This window comes from Piliocolobus tephrosceles, chromosome 7 (assembly GCF_002776525.5).
Source record: "Piliocolobus tephrosceles isolate RC106 chromosome 7, ASM277652v3, whole genome shotgun sequence".
Lineage (NCBI taxonomy): Eukaryota > Metazoa > Chordata > Mammalia > Primates > Cercopithecidae > Piliocolobus > Piliocolobus tephrosceles.
The window spans coordinates 47,009,841-47,021,202 of record NC_045440.1 but is presented as its reverse complement, the minus strand read 5'-3'; the positions used below and the strand labels follow the sequence as shown (position 1 = coordinate 47,021,202).

Here is an 11,362-nt window from a genome sequence, read left to right as displayed (position 1 = left end):
AAAAAAAAAAAAAAAAAAAAAGAAGGAAACAAAACAAAACCAAAACAAATATCCCACAATAATCATTTCTTGCCCTTATTATTGGAAAAAATAATCTATTCATAAAGAGAAAAATATGATTCAATTTATATAAATTTCCTTTTGAAGGCTTTGGTTTACTCTCTTTTTTTATAAAGCAAGACAGACAGCTGTATCAAATTTATAGAGGCAAAAACTGAAAACTCAAATATTAAATATAATTACTAGGACCAGAATAAAGAAGCTCAAAACTGAGAAAGAAAAACAGCAGTCTTGCATGGCCCCTGCGCAAGGATGACAAACAAATTCGTGAAGTGTTCCGTATTTAAAAAAAAAAAAAAAAAGAAAAGAAAAACAGCAGTCTTTGACAATGAACATTAACTTACTTAGCTCTTTTTTTTTTTTTTTGAGGCAGAGTGTCATTCTGTTGTCTAGGCTGGAGTGCAGTGGCATGATCTCATCTCACTGCAACTTCCACCTCCCAGGTTCAAGCAATTCTCTTGCCTCAGCCTCCCTAGTAGCTGGGACTACAGGCACCTACCACCACACCCTAGCTAATTTTTGTATTTTTAGTGGAGACGGGGTTTCACCATGTTGGCCAGGCCGGTCTTGAACTCCCGACCTCAGGTGACCCATTGCCTTGGTCTTCCAAAGTGCTGGGATTATAGGCGTGAGCCACCATGCCCAGCCTTAATTTACTTTCATAGTATTTTCTCCTTCCAAAGTTAATCTCAGCAACCTCTGGGAACTCCTGTTTTTTCTTTATTCTTTTTTTTTTTTTTGAGACAGTGTCTAGCTCTATCGCCTAGGCTGGAATACAGTGGCACGATCCCGACTCACTGCAACCTCTGCCTCCCAGGTTCAAGCAATTCTCCTTTCTTAGCCTCCTGAGTAGTTGGGCCTAATTTCTGTATTTTTAGTAGAGATGGGGTTTCACCATGTTTCCAGGTTGGTCTCAAACTCCTGACCTCAAATGATCTGCCTGCCTCAGCCTCCCAAAATGCTGGGATTATGGGTGTGAGCCACCATGTCTGGCCCTGTTTTTTCATTCTTTAAAAAATACACTAATTTTTAGAGTAGCTTTAGGTTTATGAAGAAATTAAGCAGAAATACTGAGAGTTCCCATATACTCTCTCACCTATCTCAGTTTCCCTATTAACATCTTGCATTAATGTGATATATTTATTACAGCTGGTCAGCCAATATTGACACATTACTCAGTAAAGTTCATAGTTTACATTGGGTTCACTCTTTCTGTTGTACAGGTCTATGGGTTTTGGCAAATGTATAATGGTACGTGTCCACCATTACAGTATCATACAGAAGTTTCGTTGCTCTAAACATACCCTGTCCACCACCTATTCATCTCTCCCTCCCTCTAACCCCCACGGATCTTTTTAATATTTCCATAGTTTTGCCTTTTCCAGAATGTCATACAGTTAGAATTATACCGCATGCAGCCTTTTTAGATTGGTTCCTTTCACTTAGCAATACACATTTAAGGTTCCTCTATGTTTTCTCATGGCTTGACAGCTCATTTCATTTTGTCACTGAGTAATATCCTATTGTGTGGATGAATAAGCACCAGTATGTTTATCTATTCACCTATTGGAGACATCTCAGTTACTTCCAAGTTTTGGGCATTTATGAATAAAGCTGCTATAAGCATTTATGTGCAGGTATGTATAGATATGTTTTCAACAATTATCCGGATAAATATCAAAAAGTGCAATTGCTGGATCATATGGTAATATGTGTATTTTTGTAAGAAAGTGCTGAACTGCCTTCCAAAGTAGCTGTTCCAATTTGCATTTCCATCAGCAATGAATGATAGTTCTGTTGTCCCATATCCTTCCCTACATTTGGTATTGTGTGTTTTGACTGTCAGCCATTCTAATAGATGTCTAGTGGTATCTCATTGCTGTTTCAATTTGCAATTCCTAATGACATATGATGCTAAGCATCTTTTAATGTGATTATCTGCCATCTGTACATCTTCTTACTGAGTTGTCTGTTCAGAGCTTTTATTAATTTTTTAATTGGGTTGTCTGTTTTCTTACTGAGTTTTAAAGTTCTTAGTATATTCTGAGTACAAGTTCTTTACAAGATATGTGTTTGTAAAGACTTTCTCCAAGTCCATGGCTTGTCTGCATTGTCTTAACAGTATCTTTCACAGAGCAAAATTTAAAAATTTTCTTAATCCAGTCTGTCACTGATGGATATTTGGGTTGATTCGGAATACTATGCAGCCATAAAAAAGGATGAGTTTGCGTCCTTTGTAGGGACATGGATGCAGCTGGAAACCATCATTCTTAGCACACTATCACAAGAACAGAAAACCAAACACCGCATGTTCTCACTCATAGGTGGGAACTGAACAATGACATCACTTGGACTCGGGAAGGGGAACATCACACACCGGGGCCTATCATGGGGAGGGGGGAGGGGGGAGGGATTGCATTGGGGAGTTATACCTGATATAAATGATGAATTGATGGGTGCTGACGAGTTGATGGGTGCAGCACACCAACATGGCACAAGTATACATATGTAACAAACCTGCACGTTATGCACATGTACCCTAGAACTTAAAGTATAATAAAAAAAAAATTAAAAATTTTAACAAAGTTCATCTTGTAAACTTTTTCTCTAACAGATAGTGCCTTTGGTCATTGCCAAAGTTGAAATCATCTAGATTCTCTTCTATCTTATATTCTAGTTTTATAGTTTCACAATTTACATTTAGGTCTATGATTCATTCTGAGTTGCTTTTTGGTGTAAGATCTGTGTCTAGATTCATTCTTTTTCATGTAGATGATCAGGTGTTCCACCACAATTTCTTGAAAAGATTATTTTTCCATTAAATTTCCTTTGCTTCTTTGTCAAAGATCAATTGACTATGTTTACGTCAATTTCTTGTTCTATATTCTGTTCCACTGACCTATTTGGCTATTGTTTTGCCTGTATCACTGCCTCGCTTACAATAATTCTTGAAGTTGGATAATGTCAGTTCTCTTTGTTCTCTTTCAGTATTGAGTCGGTTATTGTAGGTACTTTGCATTTCAACAGAAACTTTCGAATCAGTTTGTTGATAACCATGAAATAACTTAAAGGTATTTTGATTGGAATTACACCGAATCTACAGATCAAGTTGGGAAGAACTGACATCTTAACAACATTGAGTCTTCTTATCTATGAACATGGAATATACTGTTTAGCTCTTCTTTGATTTCTTCATCAGAATTTTGTACATTTCTTCAGGTAGATGTTTTATATGTATATATATTTAGATTTATACCTGTTTGATTTTTTGATGCAAATGTAAATGGCATTGTTTTTATTCTCCAATTGTTCATTGCTAGTATATAAGTAACTATTACATGTTAACATATTCTGCAGCCTTGCTATAATCACTTCCTAGGTTCAGGAATTTTTTTGGTGATTCTCTGGGATTTCTACATACATAATCATAATCATATTATCTGCAAATAAGGACAGCTTTATTTCATCCCTCACAATTGTGAGTGGTGAAAAGGGCATTCTTCCTTGTCTTGCTCCTGTTCTTAGTGGGAAAACATCTAGTTTCTCACCATTAAGTATGATGTCAGCTGCAGGTTTCTTAGAAGAGGTTCTTTAACAAGTTGAGGATGTGTCTTCTATTGCTAGTTGCTGACCTTTTTTTTAAACATCAAAAATGGGTGTTGGATTTTGTCGAATCATTTTCTTCCATCTATTCATAAGATACGATTTTTCTTCTTTAGCCTGTTGGTGTGATGTATTACATTAATTGCTTTTTGAATGGTAAACTTGGTCAAGGTAGATAATTCTTTTTATATGTGTTAGATTTGATTTGTCAATATGTTGTTAAATATTTATGTATCTACATTCACGAGAGACACTGGTCCTTAGTTTTCCTTCCTTATAATGTCTTTGCCTGATTTTTAATACTGGCCTCACAGAATTAGTTATTTGTTATCTGCAAATAAGGACAGCTTTATTTCATCCCTCACAATCTGTGAGTGGTGAAAAGAGCATCCTTCCTTGTCTTGCTCCTGCACTTAGTGCTTAAGTGTTTCCTTAAGTTTCTATTTTCTGGGAAGGATTATAGAATATTCCTTCTGTTTCTATTTTCTGGATGAGACTGTAGAAAATAGGTATAATTTCTGCCCTAAATGTTTGGTAAAATTTACTAGTGAACCCATCTGAGTCTGGTGCTTTCTGCTTGGAAAGGTTATTATTGATTTTCCTTAATAAATGCAGGTCTATTCAGATTATCTGTTTCTCCTTGTATGAGTTTTGGTAGAGTGTGTCTTTCACGTAATCGGTCTATTTCCACTAGGTTAATGAATTTGTGGGCAGAATTTTCCAAAATATTATTTTATTATCATTTTAGTATCTATGGGATCAGTAGTAATGGTCACTCTTTCACTTCTGATATTAGTAATTTCTGTCTTTTTCCCTTTTCTCTTAATCTGGCTCCACATTTATCAATTTTATTAATCTTTCAAAGAACCAACTTTTTTTTTTCTGTTGATTTTCTCTAATTTCCTGTTTTCAATTTCATTTTAGGTTTGGGAGTACATGTGAAGGTTTGTTACAGAGGTTACATGTGTCATGGGGGTTTGTTGTATGTATTATTTCACCACCCAGGTATTAGGCCCAGTACCCAACAGTTATCTTTTCTGCTCTTCTCCTTCCTCCCCCCCTCCCCCCTTCAAGTAGACCCCAGTGTCTGCTGTTTCCTTCTTTGTGTTCTTAAGTTCTTATCATTTAGCTCCCACTTATAAGTGAGAACATGTGGTATTTGGTTTTCTGTTCCTGTGTTACTTCACTAAGGATAAGAGCCTCCAGCTCCATCTAAGTTCCTGCAAAAGACATGATCTTGTTCATTTTTATGGCTGCATAGTATTCCATGGTGTATATGTACATTTTCTTTGTCCACTCTACTGTTGATGGGCATTTAGGTTGATTCCATGTCTTTGCTATTGTGAACAGTGCTGCAATAAACATTCACATGGATGTGTCTTTATGGTATAATGATTTATATTCCTCTGGGTATATACCCAGTGTATTAGTCTGTTACCATGTTGCTATGAACAAACACCAAACACTGGGAAATTTATGAAGAAAAGAGGTTTAATCGACTCATAGTTCTGCATGGCTGGGATGGCCTCAGGAAACTTACAATCATTTTGGAAGGCATGTCTTCACAGGGCAGCAGGAGAGAGAATGAGTGCCAGCAGAGGAAATACCAGTCACTTACAAAACCATCAGATCTCATGAGAACTCACTCACTATCACTAGAACAGCATAGGAAAAATGGCCCCCATGATTCAATTACCTTCACCTGCTCCCGCCCTTGGATGGCCTCAGGAAACTTACAATCACGGTGGAAGGCACCTCTTCACAGGGCAACACGAGAGAGAATGAGTGTCAGCAGGGGAAATACCAATCACTTACAAAACCATCAGATCTCATGAGAACTCACTCACTATCACCAGAACAGCATAGGAAAAACGGCCCCCACGACTCAATTATCTCCACCTACTCCCGCCCTTGACACGTGGGGATTATTACAATTCAAGGTGAGATTTGGGTGGGGACACAGAGCCAAACCGTTATCACCCAGTAATGGGATCGTTGGATCAAATGGTAGTTCTGCTTTTAGCTCTGAGGAATCACCATACTGCTTTCCACAATGGTTGAACTAATGTACACTCCCAACAACTGTGTATTAGGGTTCCCTTTTCTCTGCAGTCTCGCCAGCATCTGTTATTTTTTGACATTTTAATAATAGCTATTCTGACTGGTGTGAGATGGTATGTAACTGTGGTTTTGATTTGCATTTCTCTAATGGTCAGTGATGTTGAGGTTTTCTTTTTTCCCCATATGCTTGTTGGCCACATGTATGTCTTGTTTTGAGAAGTGTCTATTCATGTCCTTTACCCACTTTTTAATGGGGTTTTCTCTTGTAAATTTGTTTAAGTTCCTCATAGATGCTGGATATTAGACCTTTGTCAGATGCATAGTTTGCAAATATTTTCTCCCACCCTGTAGGCTGTTTACTCCTTTGAGTTTCTTTTGCTGTGCAGAAGCTCTTTAGTTTAGTTAGATCCCACTTGTCAATTTTTGCTTTTGTTGTGACTGCTTTTGGTATATTTCTCATGAAATCTTTGCCCATTATTATGTCAAGGATGGTACTACCTAAGTTGTCTTCCAGGGTTTTTACAGTTTCGGATTTTATGTTTAATCTTTAATCCACTTTGAGCTGAGAATTTTAATTATCTTATTTATTAATTATTGGTAAAAATTATTTTGTTCCTTCTATTTATGATTTAATTCACTCTTCTTTTTCTGGTTTCCTAAAGTGGAAGTTTAGATTTACTGATTTAAATATTTTTTCTTTTCTATTGTGTACATTCAATGCTATAAATTTTCTTTACACTGCTTTCACTGAAACTTACAAATTTGGTTATGTTGCATTTTCATTTTCACTTGATTAAAATAGTTTAAATTTCTCTTGAGATTTCTTGATGTGTGTTAGAAGTGTACTGTTTAACTTTCAAGTATTTTGTTACTGAGTTCCAATTTAATTCCATTATGGTCTGAAACATATTCTGTATGATCTTATCATTTAAATTTGTTAAGGTGTGTTCTATGGTCCAGAATTTGGTCTGCCTTGGTGAATGTTCTGCATGAGCTTGAGAAGAATGTATATTCTGCTGCTGTTGAATCAAGTATTCTATAAATGTAATTAGATTCTGTTGATTGTGCTGTTCAGTTCAACAACGACTTTACTGAGTTCTGCCTGCTGGACCTGTCAATTACTTATAAAAGAGTGCTGAAGTCTCCAGCTGTAAATAGTGGTTTTGTATATTTTTCTTTGCAGTTCTATCAGTTTTTTTTGTCTCATGTGTTTTAAATCTGTTATCACATAAACACACATTAAGGGCTGTTACATCATCTTGGAGAACTGACCTCTTTTTCATTATGTAATGCTCCCTCTTTATCTTTGATAATTTTTCTTGCTCTAAAGTTGGCTTTGTTTGAAATTAATATAGGTACTCCAGCTTTCTTTTTATCAATGTTAGCATCCCTATCTGTGTTTTTATATTTAAAATGAGGTTCTTATAGGCATTGAGTTTTATTTTTGTTTAAATCCACTCTGGGCCAGGCATGGTAGCTTATGCCTGTAATCCCAGCACTTTGGGAGGCCAAGGCAGGTGGATCACCTGAGGTCAGGAGTCCAAAACCAGCCTGATCAACATGGAGAAACCCCATCTCTATTAAAAATATAAAATTAGCCAGGCATGGTGGCGCATGCCTGTAACCCCAGCTACTTGGGAGGCTGAGGCAGGAGAATTGTTTGAACCTGGGAGACAGAGGTTGTAGTGAGCCGTGAGCCGACCCATTGCATTCCAGCCTGGGAAACAAAATAACCAAACTCTGCCTAAAAAAAAAAAAAAAAAAAAAATCACTCTGACAATCTTTATCTTTTAATTAGAGTTCAGATCACTGATCTTTAAAGCAATTATTGATCTAGCAGGACTAATATCTATGTTACTGTCTTCTATTATTTGCCCTTGTTCTTTCTGTTATTGTATTCCACTCTTTTTCTCCCTATAGTTTTAATTGGCCATTTTATGTGATTTCATTTTTTTCTTCTCTTAATGTAATAATTTTAGTTGTATGCCACATAATCGTGGTTCAGTCAGTGGCAGACTACATATATGACAGTGGTCCCTTAAGATTATCATGGAGCTGAAAGATTCTTATCGCCTAGTGATGTTGTCCTGAGAAACTGACTAATAAGGCTTTCTTGGAACTGGAACAGGAATGCATATCTCAAGAAGAGGTAAGAGAAAAGGAAACTGCAGGAGAAGAAACAGAAGTAGAATCCCCAAGAAAATTCCCAGTGAAGGGTTTAGCAGAAGCTTTTACAGACCTCAACATGCTCCTTAAAGTCTTCTGAAAACATAAACCCCAGTACTAAAAGGTTTTCATTAATGTTGAGGAATGTTCACAGTGTATTCTCTGCTTATAAGCAAATCTATGATGATAAAGCAACAAACCAAGTGATCCACCATAGATATATTTCTAAAAGGAATGACATCTGAAGAGGAGCCTCAGGCAGGTCCTTCAGGAAGTTTTCCAGAAGAAAGGAACTGTCATAGGAAATGACAGCTCCATTCACATTATTGCCCATGAAGGCTAGCCAGTAGGACAAGTTGTAGAGGCAGAAGACAGCGTGACATTGATGATCCTGACCCCGTGTAGGCCTAGGCTAATGTTTGTGTATCTCTGTTTTTAGCAAAAAAGCTTTACAAGCTTTTTAAAAAGGGTGGGCACAGTAATTCATGCCTGTAATCCCTTTGGGAGGCCAAGGTGGGAAGAACACCTGTGGCCAGGAGTTTGGGACCAACCTGGGCAACACAGCGAGAAACATTTTTAAAAAGTAGCTAGGTGAGGTGGCACATGCCTGGAGTCCTAACTACCTGGAATGCTTAAGTGAGAGGGTCACTTGTGCCCAGGGGTTTGAGGCTGTAGTAAGCCATGACTGCGCCACTGCACTCCAGTCCGGGGGACGCACGACCTTGCCTCTTAAAAAAAAAGTTATAAAAAATTTTGTTTTAATAGAAAAAAATTTTGAAATAAGGATATAAAAATATTTTTGAAATAATTTTGTACTATGTGTGTTATAAGCCAAATATTACCACAAAAAGATAAAAAAGTTAAGAAAAATTAAGTTTATGAAGTAAAAAAGTGACAGTAAGCTAAGGTTAATTTATTATTAAAGAAATGCTTTTTTATAAATTTAGTATAGCCTAGGTGTTTAGCGTTTATATAAAGTCTACAGTAGTGCACAGTAATGTACTATAACTTCACATTCCCTCACCACTCACTTACGGCCCCCGACCCCAGAACAACTTTCCAGTCCTGCAAGTTCCTTTCCAGGTAAGTGCCCTATAGAGAGGCACCATTGTTAACCTTTATACCATAGTTTTACTGTACTTTTTCTATGTTTAGATATGTTTATTTTTTTTCTGACACCATGGTTCTAAAGGTGTTTTGTTTTGCATTTGACACAGAGTCTCACTGTGTCACCCAGGCTGGAGTGCAGAGGCCCGATCTCAGCTCACTGCAACCTCCACCTCCCAGGTTCAAGTGATTCTTGTGTCTCAGCCTCCTGAGTAGCTGGGATTACAGGTGAGTGTCACCACACCCAGCTGGAGTTTCACCATTTTGGCCAGGCTGGTCTCGAACTCCTGGCCTCAAGTGATCTGCCTGCCTCAGCCTCCCAAAGTGCTGGGATTACAGACATGAGCCACTGCATTTAGGTATGTTTAGACACACAAATATTTATCATTTTGTTACAGTGTTCTATAGTGTTCAGTATAGTTACATGCTGTACAGGTATGTAGCCTAGGATCAGTAGTCTATACCATACAGCCTCGATGTGTAGTAGGCTATATCACCTAGGTTTGTGTAACTGCCCTTATGATGTCTGCATAATGATGAAATCACCTAATAATGCATTTCTCAGAACATATCCCCATCATTAAGTGATACATGATTGTACTTCCTTTTTTACTTTTTTATGTGGTTCCTCTTGAGTTTGATATGCATTTGATAGTAATTCAAGTCCACTTTTAAATAACACTATGCCACTCCCCAGGTAGCACAAGTACTTTACAATAACAAAATATTTCTAATTTCTCCTTGTATCTCTTATAATATTGTTGTCATTCATTTCATTTATACATTAACTATGACCACTGAATACATTTTAGCTATTATTTTAAACTAACTTATCTGTTAGATCAACTGAGGTTTTATTTTACCTACATTTATTTTACCTTCACTTATAATCCTCCTTTCTTTATGTACATCTCCATTTCTGACCTATATTATTTTCCTTCCTTTTGAATAATTTCTTTTAACATTTCTTGCAAGGTAGCCTTAGCACTGACAAATTGTCTCAGTTTTTGTCTGGGCTAGTGTTTTATTTTTCTGTCACCTTTGAAGGATATTTTTGCTAGATATAGGATTCTAAGTTGGTGAGTTTTTTACTTCAATACTTTACTTTTATTTTTTATTTTATTTATTTATTTTTTGAGATGCAGTCTCGTTCTGTTGCCCAGGCGTGCAGTGGTGCGATCTCAGCTCACAGCAACCTCCGCCTCCTGGGCTGAAGCGATTCTCCTGCCTCAGTCTCCTGAGTAGCTGGGATTACAGGCGCGTGCTACCATGTCCGGCGAATTTTTTATATTTTTAGTAGAGATGGGGTTTCACCGTATTAGCCTGGATGGTCTTGATCTCCTGACCTTGTGATCCTCCCGCCTCAGCCTTCCAAAGTGTTAGGATTACAGGCCTGAGCCACTGGGCCCGGCCTCCTTTAATACTTTAAATATTGTGCTACATCTTTTAGTTTGCAAGATTTCTGAAGGGAAGTCTGATGTAATTCTTATCCTTCTTCCGCTATAGGTGGTATGTTTCTGCCAGCTCCCCCTCTGGTGTTTTTTCTTCGTCTATAATTTTCTGCCATTTAAGTATGACATGCCTAAGTGTAGATTTTGTTTTATATATTGTTTTATTTATTCTGTTGCTGTTTAAGCTTCCTGAATCTATGGTTTGGAACATATCATTACTCTGGAAAAATTCTTTTTTTGACTTCCTGTGTTTTCTCTCCTCTGGTATTCCCATAACACGTATGCCATACCTTTTGCAAATGTACCACAGTTCTTGAATATTATGTTCCGTTTTTTTCTTTCACTCTTTTTTCTTTTTGTATTTTAGTTTTGGAAGTTTTGGTTGACATTTCTTCAAGCTCACGAATTCTTTCAGTGGCCGTGTCCAGTCTACTGATGAGTCCATCGAAGGCATTCTTCACTTCCGTTATGGTGCCTTTGGTTTCTAGGATTTCCTTTTGATCTTTCCTAGGGTTTCCATCTCTCTCCTTTACCCACCTTTTCTTGCCTGTTTGTCCAATCTTCCCTTTAGAGCCCCTAGCATATTAATCTTAGGAATTAAAAAAATTCCTAGTCTGATTAATTCTAACATCTCTGCAAAATCTGAATCTGGTTCTAACGCTTGTTCTGTTTCTTCAAACTGTGACTTATTTGTCTTTTAGAATATCCAGTAATTTTTTGTTGTTGAAAGCCAGACATGACATATTGTGTGAGACAGACTGCAGTATAAAGATCTTTAGTAAAAGGTTTTAAAATTTCCCTTTTTAAAAGTTTTTTTCCTTTTCCATTTTACATGAGATATGTATTTAAATCAGCAGATGCTGGACTTGAAGGGGAAAGTATCAAGGATTCTTTTACTCACTTTTTTTTTGTAA

The 11,362-nt window shown here is 37.0% G+C and overlaps 1 protein-coding gene and 1 non-coding gene across 8 annotated transcripts in view; one reads left to right on the top strand and one right to left on the bottom strand.

The window, feature by feature from the left end:
• LOC113219520 (DNA repair-scaffolding protein) overlaps window positions 1–11,362 on the bottom strand; it is a 457,358-nt gene that overhangs the window by 195,460 nt on the left and 250,536 nt on the right. The window lies entirely within an intron of this gene.
• LOC111525282 lies at window positions 240–347 on the top strand. The gene has a single exon (XR_002726042.2). It is a non-coding gene; the product is annotated as a U6 spliceosomal RNA (small nuclear RNA).